This window comes from Lycium barbarum, chromosome 2, assembly GCF_019175385.1.
Source record: "Lycium barbarum isolate Lr01 chromosome 2, ASM1917538v2, whole genome shotgun sequence".
NCBI lineage: Eukaryota > Viridiplantae > Streptophyta > Magnoliopsida > Solanales > Solanaceae > Lycium > Lycium barbarum.
Window position 1 is genome coordinate 68,620,817 of NC_083338.1, and position 22,548 is coordinate 68,643,364.

Sequence of the window (22,548 nt, forward strand, 5' to 3'; positions counted from 1 at the left end):
GAAATTCAAAACAACACTCACAATATAATAGACAACAATCATCATTCATCTACATTACCCGCATTTCACAATTCCTCTTCAATTTCTCCATAATTGTGGTTATAGTAGTTCACTATCGCGTTTTCTCATATCTAATACTTATTCCATGGTCTAAATGTCATTTATAACGTATTCACAATCACAACATACCAACTTTCATGATTCATCCCAACCACTATTCAACAATGACACTATTCACCCATTTATGACCCATATTCTATGTCTTTCTACAATTCAAGTGTCTTAGCCTTCCAATACCTTAAAAAACATGGTATGGTCATGAAACTTACCTTAGATGATGGATTAACAAGCCTTGGATGGAAATACTCTTCTAGCACCAAAACCCTATTTCACTTCCCTTGTGTTTTCTTGAGGTAGATGAACTTTACTAAGCTTCACACACTTGTTTTCATGGATTGAAGTAGTTGATCATGGATTTCCTTTGATTTTCTTGTGGATGAATGTTAGAGAGTGTCCTAGAGGTTTATTGACTTGTAGAGAGTGGAATGAAATAAAATGAAATGAGAGAGGTTCGTTATATTAAATGTTGAACCTGTCCCGACCAACTTATACGGACCAACATACGGTCCGTATATTTTTCACTGACCGTATGTTGGACCGTATGTTTGGTCCAGAATGTGATGTCCCTCTTGGCCAATTATACGGCCTAACATACGGCCAGTATAATTTATACGGTCCGTATGTTGGGCCGTAATATAATGCCCAGTGGTTCCGTTTTCGTTCTCGTCGACTCGTTTGATCTCCGATCCTTATGGAACCTTCTTGACACTTGTTTAGCACTTCAATACCAATGTAAGGGACGTTATCACTCATCTCCAAGCCATCATTATGCCATCATTAACTCGTCATTCGTAATTCTTACCCGACACGCAACATACCCTTTACTTTCTTTACCAAACTTCTTCCTTTTGGTCAAATGTCTTTGAATCTCAATTAAGATCATCAAATGCTATTTCTTACTTATCCAAATCATCATATACATCGTGTTCCTTGCTAGCCTATTCACTGTACACTAACGGGGAATTTTCCAAGGTGTAACAGTGTCCACTTAGTATTTGCTACGGTAAAACCAAAACCAGACCTTCTGTATTAGTTTTCGATGTAAGGACCGAATGATCAGAATGAATCGTGTCCATTTAGTATTTGCTGCGGCAAAAGCAGAAGGAAACAGAAAATATTCTCATGTCATGTACATACAAATACTTGCAATACAAAGATTATTGATAGTTCGGATTACTATATTTCGGATGTCTTCTTGTTAAAACACCCTACGCCGGTGATTACCGCCATATTTCGGCATCGCTTCATTCATATACCCTATTTCAGGCACTACGGTCGAAATTCGACAAAGGCAACAAGGTCACAATGAACCGAGCCAAAATCTTTAAACACACTCTGAGTCTCTGCTTGTCCTTAAAACGGACCGATAATTCGGGCAAAAGTCATAAGCATTCAAGCAAAAGAAGAAAGAAAATCAAGAAAAATGCATGTTCCATTTATATAAGGTTTTTACACCGGAAACCCCTACGAAGTCGAAAAACAAAAGTCAAGCCAAAAAGGCAAAAAATAAAATAAAGACTAAATACAAGCCTGTTCTATCCGGTATGGCTGGATCCGGAGTGTTCGGACACTGTCCGCTCGAAATCTTCGGAGTCAGTATCGAGGGCTCTTTTAGCTTCTTCCTCGACCCTTTTAGCTTCGAGTATAAGGGTCGGGAGATCCACAAAGCCATGCTCGGCTTGCTCAAGGGTGACCCTCTGAGACTTCCACCGTTTATACTCCACCGCAATCGTGGTATGAGCCTCGGCAGCCTCCACACTCCTAAGGGCTTCTGCCAAATCGGCCTCAGTCTGGGCTAGCTTGGCCACTAGTTCATACCGATCTTCTTCAAAGACTCTTTGGATTTGTGTGGCCGACTCGAGCTCGGCTTGGAGAAGGTCATTAGCCTCGGCCATCTCCTCAAGTTCGGTTTTCAGATCGTCACATATTCGGGCCCTCTCCTCGGCTTTTTTCTTGAACACCCGCATCCTCTCCGTGTACTTAGTACTCTTGGATTTAAGCAGCCAATGCCTTTCGGCCATGTTCACGGCATCAGACTTGACCGAGTCAAGCTCCCCCCAGAGTTGAGAGATAGTGGTTTTGAGCTCAACAAGCCTTGAAGAAAAATGAGCATTATCTTGACTAAGGCTGACCTTGTCCGCTTCTAGAAGCCAATTCTTCTCAACCATCTCGGCCAACTCATTCTCTAATCGAAAGTTTTCGGCCTTCGCCACGTCAAGCTTGGGTTGAAGGTTGGAAAGGGCAACAACTCGGTTCAATTCATCCTCCTTCACCCGCAAAAGGTGCTGGAACTTCTCCGTTTCTCGACCTGGGCATCTAGCTAGCCCTTAAGATCGTCAACTTCTTGCTGAGTGCGAACGAAGGCTTCGTTAACAAGCACCACACTGTAAAAGAAACAAGAAGTTAAACTCGGATAAACGAGAAACAAAAATTCCCAATGAATTATGTAAGGATGGCTGACAAACTTACTTGATTGCCCGCGTCCATGCCCTCGTTAATGAGACACTGCCAAGGGACTCCGTTCATCTTCCGTTTGTCCGAGTCCGAGACGAGGGGCCTCAGGTAGCTTGCTACTCCTACTGGACGAGATAAAAAGCTGCAGTCCTCGGGGACCGTAATCACGACCGACCTTGTCCTCCTAGGTTCCACACTTGGAGCCGGGAAGATGTGCATCAGGCTATCCCTAGCACCAGTCTCAGTGGATCGGCTAGCCGCCCTCGTGACTCGAGGGATAGGGAGATGTCCAAAACCGGCAGCTTCCCCGGTAGCAGGAGGAGTATCTGAGAACATGTCATCAAAATTATCCGACCTTGAAGCTGGAGTTGATGAACCCGGAGTGGCCACAGCAGCCTCACTAGAGGCAGGGATCTCAGAAGTTGCACCAGTATCATAGCCGAGCAGTGGGCCCACATCCACTGGAATTTCGGTCTCAGGGACCGGCTCAGCCCTCTGATCGGCTTCGGCTGCTGGCGCATGCCCGGACCTTCTGGTCCTTTGCAGGGGGGTTTCCTTGGATGAACCATCACCTGAAATATCAACAAATTCAATCGACCTTAGAGGAGTCGGGTAATGAAATTCTTCCCCACCTGTGTGAAAAATCAGAGCTGACGGTCCTTTCCCGGTTGAAGGAAGTGATGAAATGGTAGTACCCTCCTCCGGAATATAAGCAACGGAAGGGGTCACACCGATCCTCTGAACGAGGAACTCGGGCTCTGTTTCGTCTCTTAGAGTCCGAATGACGCTCCTCGCCCTCTTCTTCAGTTTCTGCCCTTTGTCCGAGGCCTTTTTTCTCTTGTTGGCGACAACAATGGTACGGGATGTACCCGCTGAATCAAACTCAGGTGCCGACGCAGCGGGTTCGGCCGCTGGTTCCGGTCTTGGGTCAACCGAGCCCTTGGGTAAACCTGAATGTCGAAGACGTTATAAAAGTGAAAGATAGAAAATGCAATGAATACTGATCGAAGAGAAGTATTACCATGGTTTTTAGCGACCCATCGGCCACGCGATAGGAGTCTCCATGTCCGTGCTTCTAGGGTGTGTTGGCTAAGGAGAGCACCAACCCATTTGTTCATCTTCCGGACAGCCGGAGGTATCCACGCCACGGCTGGTATAAAGAAGGGGACAAATAACGAGAATATGAAAGGACTAGTGTTTGACAAAGCATTCAGAAGTAACTATCAAAACAACTGAGACTTACGATTATCATTCCACCTCTCCGGAAAGGGCATATGGTTGGCCGGAATAATGTCCGCGGTCCTCACCCGGACGTAGCGCTCCAGCAAACCCCGGTCTCCATCTTCGTCCATCTTCGAAAAGATTGGGTTCCGGCTTCGCTTGGCGAGCTTTATTAACACCCCCCCCCCCGGAACAACTCGGGGAATATAACCGGATGAAATGAGCCAACGTGAACTCCTTTTTCAAGTTATTAGCCAACAGCTGGAGGCAGGCCATGGTCCTCCATACAATCGGACCAATCTTGGCCAGGGTTACATTGTATATCTGGCACATATCTAAAATAACCGGGTCGATTGGGGGGTCGAGCTTGAGTGTGCAAGGATTTGTGTAAACGTATAAGAAGCCCTCTCGATGATCGGTGATTGATTCATCAGGTCCGAGGGCAAAAACTTGTACCGGACGGTTGTCCCATCCACAATCAGCTCGGACTTGATTAAGTTTATCCTCGGTAATTGACAACGGGTACCGTCTTACATCAAACCCTCTGTCAGAAACAACAGAAGGCTTCTCAACTTCAAAATCCTTGTTATAGTTGGGTTTGGACGGTACAATATCCAAAGCAGTGGGCTCAAAGGCGATTTTTCCTTTAGGTGGAGAAGTAGGCTCGATTCCTTGAGAAGAAACTGAGGGAACATCATGGGAGGTGGCTTCGGTGTTGGCAGACATTTAGAAGTTATGGGAAGAGAGATTGGCGAATTTGAAAAGGGAGAAGTTAAAAAATAGGAGTAAAGGAGCAGTTGAAAAAATTCAAAATGGCAAAGTGAAGAAACAAAGCAATGCTTTCTATAGGAAAACAACAAATGAGGAAGTTGACGGAGTTGGTTTTCTTTCACACAATATAAGAAATGAATTAAGGGGATAATACCTTTTGAATCAGTGAGAGATATGGGATGGAAGATGATCAGAAGTGAAGAGAAGTTAAATGAAGAAGTGAAGGGGCTGAAGGCCTTATATAGGCATGGGAACCGAAACGGTTACGAATCCCAGCCAACCGGGGGATACCATGTGTCCCACAATTAATCAGAAGTGATTTGAAATGACGTGCATTACGGTGGTTTCCAGAGCTGGCCGTTCAGGATGAGACACGTGGCTGATGACAAAGGGACGTGACGCAATTGTTCCCGCTAAAATGAAAAGATAATAACGAGCTTATGGAACCACTGATTTCGTGATTCATCCACTTCCCGTTACTCCGGTAAAACTACGATCCGGAAAGTGTGGGGACTATCTGTATACTATAAAAATCGAACTTATGTTAGACCGTTGAGACCAGGAATCGAGGGAAGAAAGAAACAAACACGAGCATGAAGACTTTCTTTCGGACTGGAGGTATCGCACTAGAAGTGGTTGATCGGAAGAAAGCGAAGGAAATCGTTTCATCCGGGTGTTTGTGGCCGTTGGTCCGGGTGATCGTGGCGGTTGGTCAGGTTGATCCGTTACACAGTTGTCATGCATCAAAACCGTTCTGCCATATTGTACTGCCAATCGTACAGGTGTTAGACCATATGACCCAACCTTATCCTTTTAGGGTTTACTTTATTCAAAAGGGCTTTATGTTGTATAGGAGGCCCATAAGGCAAAACTATAAATAAGGGGCATTATCCTACTTTCAAGGGTTAGCTTTTTCAGATCTAGAACATTGTAATAGCAAAATATATAAAATCTCTCCCTCTCTCTCTATGATATTAGTCCGGATTCGTGTGTTCTTCTTTAGCTATATTTATTCAAACAACATTCATATATTATTTAACACATATATTTAGGATAAATCACCGATTTCGATTCACTTGCTCATAGCAGATCCATATATATTTTCTTCCAACCAAATAGATTAAAGTTAGTCCACATATCCTATACCTCACTTACAAATTCAATTGATTACCTAAATTCGGGGTAAACAACACTCGAAACTTATTTAGAAGAGTCAGTTACACACTTTAAATTAATGGATTGACTCTTACCCTCTTCTTATTCATAATGAAATTAATTGTTAGAAATTAGATTAAGAGAATAGGTAGAAAAGGCTTGAGACTTAAAAGATATTATCACTATCTCAAAAGAGTGATTGTTTGTCTATGGGGTTAGCAGAAAACACACCTTTCACATACAACAAGTCTATTATTAGATCAATTAAAAGTGACTGATATGGAATAATTAGGTCTCTATTTATAGAAAACATAAGTAGTTTAAATAGACACTTGTTCGGAATGGTTGTGTCCTCTCATAGAAAAAACACGTTCCTTTATTAATTATTTCAGGAGTGGTACCCATTTCAATTGATGGTGCCCAAGACTTATTTCAACGGTGATACCAATTTCACCTAATATCCAAATTAATTGAAAAACCCAAACTAGCTATTTCAACTGTAGTACCCAAAATAATTATTTAAATAATTACTCCAATATTACAAATTATATAACAATCCCCTACTAATTTGTAATGTTACAAATAATTATATCACATATAACAGAAAGTATTTCATAGATTTTAACTTACACGCCCCGAACCTGGGCCTGGACGTAACACGGCACCCGGTGCCTGACTGCATGTGATCGAGAGAGCCAACTGGCTGGCTGAATCAACATGTGATATCAAAAACATAACTGAATGTGGAAACAACTAAACACATGCTGATATACTAAAGGTCTGACTGAAATCATAACGCGGAAATACTTAGACAATCTGAAATATCTGAACGTAGCCAATATGGCTTTAACCAAAACAACTGAACAACTGCCAACAAGGCTAACATAATAAATATCTGACTGTCTAAACTGTGTCTACGAAGCCTCTAAGAATACTAAATAATAGAGCTGTCTATAAACTGAAATAACTAGATAGCTGACAACGCCCCGAAGGAATTTGGGGCTCACCAGTAGCTGATACGTGCACTCCTAAAGAGCTGAGTCGTCAACTTGTATATCGTTGCCTGCATCGCGAGAGGCAGGCCCCCAAGAAATAAAAGGGACATCAGCACATTTGAATTGTACTGGTATGTAAAGCAGCTGAAGCAATAAAATACTGGAACTGAAACTGAAACTGAACTAAACAGGAAAGCAAGAAGCTGAAGTACTCCCTGTTCTGGATGAAGAATCACCTGTAAAACTATAAATATAACTGTGGCCTAGGGCCCAAATAATGTGCACAAAAAATGTGGCCTCAGGCCCAAGCAATACGTATGCGTAAACTGTGGCCTAGGGCCCAAAAATACAGATACATGTGTTCAACATTAACGATTTACAAGAGAGAGACTGGCTATAGCTGATAGCATGATAATTGTTTCAGATTATGGGACTCATGCAAATAACTGGTTATACACTGACTGAGACTCATGTGATAACAATGCATAAGTCTATAAAGATTACGTGTTGAGTTCATGATGTTCAAAGTGACAACCATGAACGAATTCTGTAACTACAACCCTAGAAGATAACATTTCTTTATCATACCATGAAACTAGGGCTAAACTATATTCTGAGTCGAATTACTGATAAGTATGAAGAATGAGGCGTAGGGAGAATCATGAATATTCCCTAACGTAGATAGTTAGCCTCACATACCTTAATTCCAGCCTTTTTGAGTTTAATACAATGTTCGTCAACCCTTTCAACTATGAGCTCAATACAAGTCAAAGGGATTCTATATTAGCAATAATATTCATGCTTTGGTCATCTAAGCATTTTATCAAACACTTAGTGGGCACAAAGCTCCACAATTTCCATTAATGGTGTTTCTTCACCCAATTCCCATTCTATTACTTCTAGGTGATTCAACGATCTCAATTAGGTGTAATTAACATCATTCTCCATCACCCATATCATTATAACAATCTCAAGTCAACAATTCAAAACCCTACTATAGTTCGTGTAATTCGCTTTACTAAACTCATTTACTATTCTCCCAAGAACACATCAATTCACTATTATGAATGATTAGAGTGTAGAAACATTACCTTTTTGACATTCAATCCTCTTGATTACATGGTCTAGGGTTTCCACGCCCAACAATAATGTTCCACTCACAACTCTATTGATTAGAAGGGTTTACTCAAGTTAGAAAGAGATTAGGGACTTGAATTTAATCTGGAATCATGATGAAACTTACCTTGGAGGGTTATTGAGGCTTGGAACTTGTTCCCTCTGACTTTAGGGTAATTTTACGTGACTACGGGTGTTAGGAAAATAAACCCCAAGGTTAAATATAACTTAAAACGCGAAATCCCGACTTTTAACCCGAAACCCGACCTGTTACGCGATGGGTCCGCGATGCACGTGCATCACGCGACATTCTGCAGGTCGATACTAAGAGTTGTGCGATCGGCCCGCGATGCGGGGCCATCGTACGCGCCCCCATGTGCCCAGAAAAGCGGCGTGTGTCGGTTCTACGCAATGTTCGGTAAAATGGTCATAACTTCTTGTACAGAGCTCTGTTTGGGCTCCACAATATACCGTTCGAAAGATACTGCAAAGATCTACAACGTTCATCTGTTAGGTTTTCTCAAATTCCCAACGTATTTTCACGTAATGTGACTGGAAGGCAGACGTATCGAAAATTTAGCCGATTTTATAGAATTTTAAGTGCCTTACTATTAGCCATATTGAGATGATCATATCTCCTTGCTCCGATCTGTGATTGCCCTGGTCCTTATATCGTTAGAAAGGTATTTTTACGTACTACAACTTTCATTAAGGGTACTTTCCCAAATTCCCAACTAATCAAGGATTTATGGCTGCCCGAAGTAGGCCTATCAACTATTTTCGCAAAACGTTCAAACCTTATTTTTTTCCACTAAAGATCTATTGACATGATTCTAACCTTAGTTCTAAGTCATGGGGTGTAACACTATCTCCCCATTGGGATCATTCGTCCTCGAATGATTGTCTTGGTTATAATCGCGGTTAAATCTGAGACTCTATGGAAGTTTGGCAGCGTTTATTCTATAACTAAGATACCTAAAACTAACTGACTGAGCCACATGATCACTGAACTAACTGAATGAATACATGATTACTGAACTGAATGTCTACTGAACTGTCTGAATACTGAAAACATGGAGATTATACTATATGGATCTAAATGAAAAGGCTAGTTACCTTCAGTATTTTCTGCTTGCTCTTCAAAGAGATGGGGATATCTAGACTTCATGTCCTCTTCGGCCTCCCACGTAGCCTCTTCAACTTTCTGATTTCTCCATAGTACTTTCACTGAAGCAATCTCTTTAGTTCTCTACTTGCGGATTTGACGATCAAGAATAGCCAGTGGGATCTCTTCATAGGACAGGCTATCTTTAACCCCTAGGATTTCTGTAGGAATAACTAGAGACGGGTCTCCCATGAACTTCTTTAGCATAGATACATGAATTACTGGATGTACAGCAGCTAAATGTTGTGGCAATTCTAACTCATAAGCCACTTGCCCGATCCTTTGCAGGATTCTATATGGCCCAATATAGCGGGGGCTAAGCTTCCCCTTCTTCCCAAATCTCATAATGCCTTTCATAAGCGAAACTTTCAGGAACACCCAATCATCAACTTGGAACTCCAAGTCTCTGCGCCGCATGTCCGAATAGGACTTTTGGCGACTCTGAGCCGTCTTCAAACGCTCTTGAATCAACATGACTTTCTCCATAGCCTGATAAACCAAGTCTGACCCTAACAACTCTGCTTCACCAACCTCAAACCAACCAATTGTCGACCTACATCTCCGCCCATACAAGGCCTTAAACGGTGCCATATGGATACTAGAGTGGTAACTGTTATTATAAGAAAACTCAATGAGAGGAAAATGGTCATCCCAATTACCTTTGAAATCTAGGACACATGCTCTCAACATGTCCTCAAGAAACAGAATAGTACGCTCTGCCTGGCCATCTATCTGAGGATGAAAAGTTGTGCTGAGGTTTACCCTTGTCCCAATCCTTTCTGAAAGGATTTCCAAAAGTCCGCAGTAAACTGAGCACCACGGTCAGAAATTATGGACAAAGGAGTCCCATGCAATCGGATGATTTCTTGAATATATAACTTGGCATAATCTTCTGCCGAATCTGTAGTCTTCACTGGCAAGAAGTGAGCTGACTTGGTAAGTCGATCTACAATCACCCAAATCGAATCATGCTTTCGAAAAGAGCGAGGTAAACCTGTTATGAAGTCCATGTTTATCATCTCCCATTTCCAGACGGGAATGTCTATGTTCTGAGCCAACCTACTTGGCCTTTGGTGTTCGGCTTTCACTTGCTGGCAATTTAGACACTTAGCCACAAAATCTGCTACATTCTTCTTCATGTCATTCCACCAATAAATCTCCTTAAGATCATGATACATCTTTGTGGAACCTGGATGAATGGAATACCTGGAATTATGGGCTTCAGACATAATCCGATCTCTGAGCCCGTCTATGTCTGGAACGCATAATCTACCTCTGTACCTCAAAGTACCATCATCTCCCCCTTGTTCAAAGGCTGTAGTCTTGTGTTTATGAATTTCCTCCTTCAGCTGTAACAGGCAGGGATCCCTAAACTGTTTTTCTTTCACTTCTGCTACTAAGGAGGATTCAACCCTGTTCTGAACAACCACTCCACCATCTCCAGAGTCTAGAAGTCGAATTCCTAAGCTTGCTAAGCGATGGCCTTCCTTTGTCATAGTTCGCTTGTCTACCTCGACATGAGCTAAACTTCCCATGGAACGCCGACAGAGAGTATCGGCTACAATATTTGTCTTCCCTGGATGATAGAGAATATCCACATCATAGTCCTTAAGCAATTCGATCCATCTTCTCTGCCTAAGATTCAACTCTCTTTGCTTGAAAATATATTGCAGGATTTTATGATCGGTGAAAATATCCACATGCACTCCATACAAGTAGTGCTGCCATATCTTGAGTGAAAAAACCACAGCTGCTAACTCTAAGTCATGAGTTGGATAATTCTTCTCATGAGTCTTAAGCTGTCTAGACGCATAAGCAACAACCTTACCATGCTGCATTAAAACACACCCGAGAACAACTCCCGAAGTGTCGCAATAAACAACGAATCCCTCGGTTCCCTCTAGTAGTGTCAAAACTGCAGCAGAAGTCAATCTCTTCTTCAACTCTTCGAAACTCTGCTCACATACATCTGACCATTGGAATTTGACTTTCTTCTGAGTCAACTTAGTCAACAGAGCTGAGATAGAGGAAAATCCCTCAACAAAACGCCTATAATAACCTGCCAGACCCAAGAAACTTCTAATGTCTGATGCTGAGGTGGGTCTGGGCCAGTTCTTAACAGCGTCAATTTTCTGAAGGTCCACCTTAACACCTTCACCTGAAATCACATGGCCTAGGAATGCCACTGACTTAAGCCAAAACTCGCACTTTGAGAATTTTGCATAAAGCTCACGATCCTTGAGTGTCTGCAACACTATTCTGAGATGATCTGCATGATCTGTCTCACTACGGGAATACACCAATATGTCATCAATAAACACAATGACGAATAAATCGAGATAAGGCTTGAAGACTCTGTTCATAAGATCCATGAAAGCTGCTGGTGCATTCGTCAACCCAAACGACATGACAAGAAATTCAAAATGACCATAACGGGTTCTGAAAGCGGTCTTCAGAATGTCAACTTCCTTAACCTTTAACTGATGGTAGCCTTATCTGAGGTCAATCTTGGAATAACACTGCGCACCCTGAAGTTGATCAAATAGGTCGTATATTCTGGGAAGAGGATACTTATTTTTAATGGTGACCTTGTTCAACTGGCGGTAGTCTATACACATACGCAAGGATCCATCCTTCTTTCAGACAAACAAGACCGGTGCGCCCTAAGGTGAGACACTTGGCCTTATAAATCCCTTATCAAGAAGATCCTTCAACTGAACTTTCAACTCCTTTAACTCTGCTGGGGCCATCCTATACGGTGGAATAGATATCGACTTAGTGCCGGGAAATAAATCAATTCCAAAGTCAATTTCCCTATCGGGAGGGACTCCGGGTAGGTCATCTGGAAAGACTTCTGGAAATTCATTGACAACTGGTACTGACTGAAGAGCTAGAGTCTGGGCATCTGCATCCCTGACTCGAACTAAGTGGTAAATATACCCCTTGGAGATCATCTTTCTGGCTCTAAGGTAGGAAATAAATCTACCCCTAGGTGCTACTGAATTACCTTTCCATTCTATAAGTTCATCGGGAAAATCAAATGTCACAGTTTTGGTTCTACAACCCAAAGAGGCATAACAGGACTCTAACCAATCCATACCCATAATCACGTCAAAATCTACCATCTCCAATTCTATTAAGTCTGCTATGGTGCTGCGGTGGTAGATTAACACTGGACAACCTCTATAGATACGCCTAGCTATAACTGATTCTCCAACCGGTGTGGATACTTCGAAAGGTTCATGTAGCTTTTCGGGTTCTATCCTAAATTTCTTAGCAATATACGGGGTTACATAAGATAGAGTGGATCCTGGGTCCATAAGAGCAAATACATCGAAGGTGAAGACTGTTAGCATACCTGTGACAACATCTCCACAAGCCTCTCTATCCTGGCGACCAGACAGTGCATACAGATGATTCTGAACACCGCCCGTATTACCGGACTTTGCTGCTCCGCGCCCCTGCTGGGCTTGGGAATTTCGGGGAGCTGCTGAATTTGTGGACTGAGCTACATTACTGTTACCTCCGGTATTCTGTCTTGCGGACGGACAATCCCGCAGAAAATGACCCGGCTGACCACACCCAAAACAACCAGCCATGCCCGAACGACATACTCCTGAATGTCTCTTACCACAAGTGTTGCAAGTAGGGTGTTGAAAACCATGGTCGGTCACGCTGGCCTGTGAATGTGAGCCTATCGTTCCGAAGTTCCGGCCTTTCTGGTTAAACTTGGACCTCTGAAATGGAGCACTAGCTGTAGAGGGAGCAGGTCTTGATGACCTATTCTTAAAAAACTGAAGGTTGCCATCACCCTGAGATCCTCTATGACTGAGATTACCAGCAAACTTAGCCCTCTTGCTGAACTCTCTATCTTTTTGCTTCTGCAGGGCTCCTTCTTCCTTCATTCTTGTCTCGTTTCCTTGCACGAATGCCAGTATCTTGGAAATAGTCATCTTGTCGTTCTGAGTAGCTGTGTTGGCATCCCTGTGCAACTCGGGTTTAAGCCCAAGTACAAATCTTCTAACCACGACTCTCATATCAGAAACCATGTGAGGGGCATGTCTGGACAATGACACGAACTTGAGGTAATAGTCCTGAACAGTCATGTCCTTTTGCCTTAGATTCTCAAACTCTATAGCCTTGGCTTCTCTAACCTCAATTGGCATGAAATGCTCATAAAAGCGTCTGCAAATTCGTCCCAAGTAGCAGAAGGTGCATCCTCCCCTCGGGACTGTTCCCATGTCTCATACCAAATATGGGCCACATCTTGCAGCTGGAAAGCTTTGAGTTTTGCTGCCTCTGTATCAGTAGTATGCATCACACGAAATATTTTCTGGAGTCCATCAATGAAATTCTGGGGATCTTCCTCCTTCTTTGACCGTGTGAACACTGGCGGCTTCATCTGCATAAACTCCTGAGTCCTAGAACTGTTTGACCCACTACTAGCACCTGCCGTTTCCTGTCGCTGGGCCTGATTTTCCAAAATTTGAGTGAGCAGCTGAATAGATCCTCTAACATCTGCGTCCGAAGTATTGGGAGGCGTAACAGCGGCATTAGCTATGGCGGCTGCCTAGGCCTGAGTGCCCCCATCTGTTGCTGCGTCAACGGTAGCCCTCTGGCTAGTAGCCGTAATTTTCTTATTGTACTTCCTTTTTGGAGCCATTTCTGAAATACGTAATTCGCACGAGTTAGAAGAATTACTAAAAACATTACTCTATCTGCACGAACTAGAGTATGAAAGAAGTGAAACAAATCCTGAATGTCTTGGTGGTTAACTGTTTATATGTGTGGGGCCCTCACACATATAAAAGAGACCCCACTGGACACGGCTTCATAGACTCCCTCAGACACTTGAACCTAGCGCTTTGATACCAAGCTTTGTCACGCCCCGAACCTGGGCCTGGACGTAACACGGCACCCGGTGCCTGACTGCATGTGACTGAGCGAACCAACTGGCTGGCTGAATCAACATGTGATATAAAAAACATAACTGAATGTGGAAACAACTAAACACATGCTGATATACTAAAGGTCTGACTGAAATCATTATAGGGAATTACTTAGACAATCTGAAATATCTGAACGTAGCCAACATGGCTTAAACCAAAACAACTGAACAACTACCAACAAGGCTAACATAATAAATATCTGACTGTCTGAACTGTGTCTATGAAGCCTCTAAGAATACTGAATAATAGAGCTGTCTATAAACTGAAATAACTAGATAGCTGACAACGCCCCGAAGGAATTTGGGGCTCACCAGTAGCTGATACGTGCACTCCTAAAGAGCTGAGTCGTCAACCTGTATATCGTTTCCTGTATCGCAAGATGCAGGCCCCCAAGAAATAAAAGGGACATCAGCACATTTGAATTGTACTGGTATGTAAAGCAGCTGAAGCAATAAAATACTGGAACTGAAACTGAAACTGAACTAAACAGGAAAGCAAGAAGCTGAAGTACTCCCTGTTCTGGATGAAGAATCACCTGTAAAACTGTAAATATAACTGTGGCCTAGGGCCCAAATAATGTGCACAAAAAATGTGGCCTCAGGCCCAAGCAATACGTATGCGTAAACTGTGGCCTAGGGCCCAAAAATACAGATACATGTGTTCAACATTAACAATTTACAAGAGAGAGATTGGCTATAGCTGATAGCATGATAACTGTTTCTGATTATGGGACTCATGCAAATAACTGGTTATATACTGAGTGAGACTCATGTGATAACAATGCATAAGTCTATAAAGATTATGTGTTGAGTTCATGATGTTCAATGTGACAACCATGAACGAATTCTGTAACTGCAACCCTAGAAGATAACAGTTCTATATCATACCATGAAACTAGGGCTAAACTATATTCTGAGTCGAATTACTGACAAGTATGAAGAATGAGGCGTAGGGAGAATCATGAATATTCCCTAACGTAGATAGTTAGCCTCACATACCTTAATTCCAGCCTTTGAGCGTAATACAATGTTCGTCAACCCTTTCAACTTTGAGCTATATCAATACAATTCAAAGGGATTCTATATTAGCAATAATATTCATGCTTTGGTCATCTAAGCATTTTATCAAACACTTAGTGGGCATAAAGCTCCACAATCTCCATTAATGGTGTTTCTTCACCCAATTCTCATTGTATTTCTTTTAGGTGATTCTACGATCTCAATTAGGTGTAATTAACATCATTCTCCATCACCCATATCATTATAACAATCTCAAGTCAACAATTCAAAACCCTACTATAGTTCGTGTAATTCACTTTACTAAACCCATTTACTATTCTCCCAAGAACTCATCAATTCACTATTATGAATGATTAGAGGGTAGAAACATTACCTTTTTGACGTTCAATCCTCTTGATTACGAAGTCTGGGGTTTCCACGCCCAACAATAATGTTCCACTCACAACTCTATTGATTAGAAGGGTTTACTCAAGTTAGAAAGAGATTAGGGACTTGAATTCAATCTAAAATCATGATGAAACTTACCTTGGAGGGTTCTTGAGGCTTGGAACTTGTTCCCTCTGACTTTAGGGTAATTTTTCGTGACTAGGGGTGTTAGGAAAATAAACCCCAATGTTAAATATAACTTAAAACGTGAAAGCCCGACTTTTAACCCGAAACCTGACCTGTTACGCGATGGATCCGCGATGCACGTGAATCGCACGACATTCTGCAGGTAGATACTCAAAGTTGGGAGATCGGCCCATGATGCGGGGCCATCGCACGCCCCCCCCCCCCCCCCCCCCCCCCCACGCGCCCAGAAAAGCGGCGTGTGTCGGTTCTATGCAGTGTTCGGTAAAATGGTCATAACTTCTTGTACAAAGCTCTTTTTGGGCTCCACAATATGCTGTTGGAAAGATATTTCAAAGAGCTACACCTTTCATGTTTTAAGTTCTCTAAAATTCCCAACGGATTTGCACGAAATTTGACTGGAAGGCAGACGTATCGAAAATTTAGCCGATTCTATAGAATTTTAAGTGCCTTACTATTAGCCATATTGAGACGATCATATCTCCTTGCTCCGATCTCTTATTGGCCTGGTCCTTATATCGTTAGAAATGTATTTTTACGTACTACAACTTTCATTAAGGGTACTTTCCCAAATTCCAAACTAATCAAGGATTTATGGCTGCCCGAAGTAGGCTTATCAACCATTTTCGCAAAACGTTCAAACCTTCAGTTTTTCCACTAAAGATCTATTGACATGAGTCTAACCTTAGTTCTAAGATACGGGGTGTAACATGAACTTTCTAGTGGTGTAAATATTTTAAAGTTAGACCAAGTTACTCCCCTGTGCCTAAATCAAAAATATCACATGCATGATATTACCCAGTCATTTTAAGTCACTGATTTGGTCAAGCACACTTAAATGTCATGTGGTAATCCTAGTTGATGCATACTTACAAGAGCAAACCTTAGGAACTCTTGATGAAGCGGCACCACTCTTGTATTCATATAGGTAAAAATTTATTTATGTCCCTGTTACTCCAGTCATTAATTTGACATTTTCATTAAGAGCTCTTGCTCATCCTCTCCCTATAACAGTAAGCCTTGATCCTCATGGGACTATGTTTAAAGATTTGATGCTTCTTCGAGTGCTCAAAATGACATTCATAGATTATTTTTACCCATTGAATCTTTATTGTTAGTTTTACTAACGCAAGATTGGGTTCCCTCTACTAATGTACTTATACTTAAGGTTTTTAACCCCATCCCACTAGATGTTGTTGTAGTAGCATCTCTAGTAAGTGCGTTTGTAAGTGGATCAGCAAAATTCTTGCAAGACTTAACATGTATAATTGTCATGATCGACACCACTTATAAGCAATTGTTTCAAATAGACATGACGCAAACTAACCAGGGAGGGGTGTGCGTCATGTGCACCATGCTCCCCTCCCTAAAACATGTTTAATAATATTAGATCTTTTCAAAGCTACTTATATATATATATATATATATATATATATATATATATATATATATATATATATATATATATATATATATATATATATATATATATATCGCATTCAAGCTCAAAGAATCATATGGTACCATGATTAATGGGTGCACTTCTACGATTGAGGTTTCAGTTCTCACGCCCATTATGTGTTTTAAATAAGTACTTTTTGTCTTTGTTTTTCTTTCACTACTTTAGTTTAGTCTTTCAAAATCCTCAAGTCTAACTTATAAAATCTCTATATCCTTTTGTAATCATAAAAATTTATGAAACTAGACCAAATGAGTTCAACTAATTCCTATCTTTTCGACGTGGAGTTTGTGTGTGTGTGTAAAATTACTAAATTTTTGGGAGAAAAAAAAAAAGTGAAGTAATAATTTCGAAAACGTAGTCGGTTCAATAGTACAAATCATAAAAGTGACATCAGGAGCCGCTTATAGCAACCCCTATTTAAAGAATAATAAACAACTTAAACTTTAGCAAATATTAGCAAATTTCAGATTGAACTTGTTGCTTCTATGAAAAAAATAAACTTATTTTGGTGAAATGAGACTTTTATAATATTTTACTGCTATAGTGCAATTTTACATGTAGATTAAGATATTGAAAACAAATAATCTTAATTATTCAGTGTTCAGATCTAATGCCTACATCTTAATATTCAGATGTGTCTTCAAATTCAGACGTTTTAATTTTAATAGAAACAAATTAAATGAGGCCTTAAAGAGTTTTGTTTAGGGAGTGATTATTCTATTATTAGTTTCTATGCTTTCTATATACTGCCTATGTCCCAATATATGTGACACACTTTTCCTTTTAGTCAGCCCCAAAAAGAATGACACATTTTCTCATTTGGAAACAATTTTACTTTAAATTTACCTTTTACACTTAACGAGATGATTTATAACCCCACAAATATCTTAGCTTATTTTAGATCACAAGATTCATAAATCTTCCTTTATTTCTTAAACTCAATGCCCAGTTAAACTACATCATATAAATTGAGACAGAGGGAGTATTATGAATAATTTTCACATATGTTGGTCAATTGACCAAATCATATCAAAGTATTATGTGTTTCAATATATTTTCTTTGTCGTCTAATTAAGTATCATTAAAGATTTACAATTATTAGTTTTCGCATGACGTGCTCTTATTTCAATCCCAGCAAGGTCAACCATAGCCAAATCCAGAAATCCACCTAATCTTAGGTCACAACTTGCAATATTTAAAAGGTATAGAACATGGTTTGCTATTTCCTTTTCCGTCCCAGCAGCTAGCCGCCAGCCACGCCTATGAAGACTATTTCAACTGAGCACTAAAGCAAATTGGACGGTCATTGGTCAACAACAAAATACAATAAATAGGAGAATGCTAGACATCTTCGTTCTATCCAACTATCTCCACTTCCATTTTCTCACTAGATACCCACTGCATTAACAATACTGAGTGACTACCAATAATATGTCAAGAATCCTTCACAAGATCGAGGAGAGGCTTCATTTACACCACAAACATGAAGATGATCTAGCTCAAAACAAGGCAGAAAAAAACCATGAGAATGATGAAAGCAAAGCAAATAAGAAAGAGGATAAGAAGAATATGGTGAAAAATGTTGGGAAAATTGCCAAAAAGTTATTACATGGTCATCACAAAAACTCCCCAGAGGAAGGCTATGAAGGAGAAGAGGAGGAGGAAGAAGTAGAAGTAGAAGAAGGTAGGAGAAGAAGGTGGTTTCGAATATGAACTCAACTTCGACTTCTGATATTTTATTAAGCTTTAGGTAACAATCCAGTTGTGAGCCTCTAATATTGTTTTTCTCTCAGTAAAAAACTTCATTCTATTACTTCAAAAAATGTTACAGATGTTTGTAAGACATCTATGCATCATGTACAACCCAATATGTTTAAGAATACAATATGTTCTATTACTTTAATTTGCATTCCTCTTTATTGATTTAACAATAAATTTGTTCTTAAGATACTTCTCAACAGGTGGTTCTGATTATGCTAAGATATTATTGTCCTGCTCGTGTACAAGATACATATAAATCTGGGAAATTACAGAAGTTGCACTCTAAACTTATTTCGAAAAGTCAGTTACACACTTAAAATTAATTGGTTACTACTTACCCTATTCTTATTCAAAGTGGAATTAATTGTTGGAAATTAGATGAGGAAAATAGGAAGGAAGGGCTTGAGATGTGATATTATCATTAGCTCAAAGGAGCGATTGCCTGTCTACGGGATTAGCTGACAATGAGGTTAACTCATTGGAGTTGTAGTTGTTTTGAAAAGTCAATTACACACAGTGGCGGAGCCAGAGATTTTGGTAAGGTTGTTCAAATGTTGACGAGCATATAATTTTTTTCCGATGAATGAGTGCAATGATTTTTTTTTTTAAGATCATCACTGCACACCTGCCTAAAAATTTTTAGTCCATTTGATTTCGCAGGTTATTCTTGATAAATTTCATTGCTAGAAAACTCTTACGGCGATTATAGTATCAAATGAAAGCAAAAACAAACAACAACATACCCAGTGTACATAATCCCACAAGTGGAGAACACCAAGGGGCATTCCGAGAATGTTACAAAGCGAAAGATAACGACTAATTAATTTTCTTTGAAAAAAAAAAGAAAGAGAACAAAGTTGGATAATTAAAATGTTCACAGAAGCAATTAAAAAAGAAAAGAGAACAAAATAAGTGGTAGCTAACTTGCTATTAGATCTCGTTGTCTTCATTTTAACAGTACATCTTCTTCTTTTCTAGGAAATAGGAAGGAAAGAAGAAAGACTAAAGGAGCTTCAACAAATGAGTCCAACGTAACTCCAAACCAACACAGGAATAAACCAAATTCAAATAAGTTTAGTCGGAACATGGAAGAAAATAAGTGCAAATACAAATCAACCAAGTAGTTTCAGACATTTATTGTATGTTTTCTTTTAAAGAAAGAAGATGACCAGCGTTTGACACAAGCTTTAAACCATGACTTTTAGGTAAAATTGAACATCATTTACCTCTAAGCTATCTATCTCAATTATTTTAAGGGTGTTTAAAATTTAATTTATATCTAGTTAACTATAATATCTTAGGGCTGGGCATAAATACCGAAAATAGAAAAACCGGACCGAACAAAACCGAACATCAAAAAACAAAAATAGAAAGAATCGAACAGAACTAGTTTGGTTCGGTGTTCGGTGTCCACCTTCAAAAAATCAAAACCGAAATAGCCGAACTGAAGTTTGATAAAACCGAACTGAAGAACCGAGCGCACACCGAAATTTAATACATTACCCAAAAAAATTAAAATAGTCCAGGCCCATTAAGGTTAAGCAAAAAAAAAAAAAAATTGTAACAAACCCTCTTTTGCTTTTGCATCCCTAATTTTCCACTTCAGTTGAGAAAACCAAATATCCTTAACAAAGGAAGGTGACTAGGATGAGTCTTTAGGATTAATGTATATCTTTTATGTGTTTTGTTAGTTATTCTTACTGTACGTATATAACACCTAGTAATCCTATATCATGGTTACAGTTTTCTTTTCTTGTGTATCCTGTTTGTTTGATTTTGATTTCAATTTATCAGTTTTATGTTTTATTGAGAATATGAATTAGTGTAAATGGAATCACTTGTAATATCATATAAAAAAAATGAATTGAAAAAAGCAAAACCGAACCAAACCGAACTTTAAAAAATCGAAACCGTAAGAATCGAATCGAACCGAACTAGTTTGGTTCGGTGTTCGGTGTCCACCTTCAAAAACTCGAAACCGAAATAGCCGAATCAAAGTTTAATAAAACCGAACCGAAGAACCGAACGCCCACCCCTATAATATTTAATCCATATACTAGTACCATTTTCCAGCCAAGGGTGTGCAGATGACCACCCTTGGCCATGAGTGGCTCCGCCACTTATTACATACTAAAACTAATCGGATGATCTAATACCTCCTATTCATGTCGGAAATGATTTTTTTTTTTTTTGATAAATGAACTTTTTTATTTACAAACCAGTTGACAATTACATCATATTTCAAACAAGAGAGTGAGCATAACCATGCCTCAGCATCCTAGGATGTACTGGAATTCTCCAAATGCTTAATTAAGATAGCTCATATATGAAGAACTAAAAAAAACAGTGAATAATTAAGATAGCTTCAGAGTTCTGGAATTCTCCAAATGCTTTATCCTAGCAGCCAGTTAATTCTTGTAAGTGATTTGTTTTGATGGGTAATGTTAGATGGCCGATTAATTTAGTGTGTAAGTGACTTTTTCGGATAACTACAAAATATAATCTATGTATTTTCCCTTATTTAAATTACACCAAGGTTGCAAAGTTACTGTAACGTTTGGTCGTTACAGACTTTTCTTCTCTTTTCCTCAAATACCCCTCGTTTGGGTTCGCACCGATAGCTATTATAAGTGGGACTTGCGGCTAAGGGTGCAAAATTTCCTAACTTAAAATATCTCGGAAGTAGGTTATCTGCTTTTGCGTTTGGCGGGCCGCTTCAGCGAGCCCGCATCGGCAAAGGTAGGTCTGCGTGGGCAGAATTTCTGATGAGTTAATGAACTTGCGTCTGCGGCATCGCGTGGGTGAGTGCTTTTCCGTGTAAGTAGCAATCGCTTAATCAGACCTAGCTTTTATTTCCCCATTTCAAGATTGGACCCCATTTTCACCCAATATCATATTTTCAAGAGCTGCTTTGGGAGTTGATTTCAAACAGCTCTAGAGTCCTAGGAGAAGGTGAGATCTAAACCCCATTCCATTATTTCCCTCTTGCAATTATCATTCCATTAATAATTTCATGATTAAGATTCTTGGGTTTGGGGAGAATTTCGTAATTGTAAAATTCTAGGTGGGGTAAATGGTGTCTTGTAAGTGAAATCTTGGTGATTGAGGGTTAATAAATTAATTGTTAGTTTGGGAGAACTATTTTCTAACTCCAATCTCTAATTTTAGCTTGGTTTTCTCAGGTGTATTAAGTGTGAGGTTTTCTTAGAAATTAAGGGTTATGGTATTCAAGGGATTTGGAAGCTCATTTGGGGTTAGTTAGTTATAAATTGTAGGTTGTTGATCGTTGTAGATTCTTGTAGGTGAGTTTTTAAAGAAAAGTTTCGATTTTGCCCTTGTGGGTCTGGAGTCCATCTCCTTAGGGTTTCTTAGAACTCTTTTGGGGGTCTTGGTGGTTTGAATATTCTCTACGTGTTACTTATATGAGTTTCTTACTTACCTTGTTAGACTTTACCATATCCTGACAATTTGCGAAGAAGGAAGGTATAGCTCAAAATGGATGTTCGTGGCACCTGTTCAACCTCGAGGTAGGTTACGGCTTACTTGAGTTAGACTTCGGCTAGGAATTCGTATGTAATTAGTAGATGTTGATGGAGAAAGCATGTTTAGGTCTTTCGGACATGGTGTTGGGATGGATTACAATTAGGTTAGTATGATTTCTGATTATGCGGGCTGATTGTCGTTATTTATACATTGATTAACATGTGGAGTGTTTGGCTATGTAATTTGGAGTTGCGGCATGTGATAGACTCATGGGTAGAAATTGGAACCTCATATTTGATACGATTGA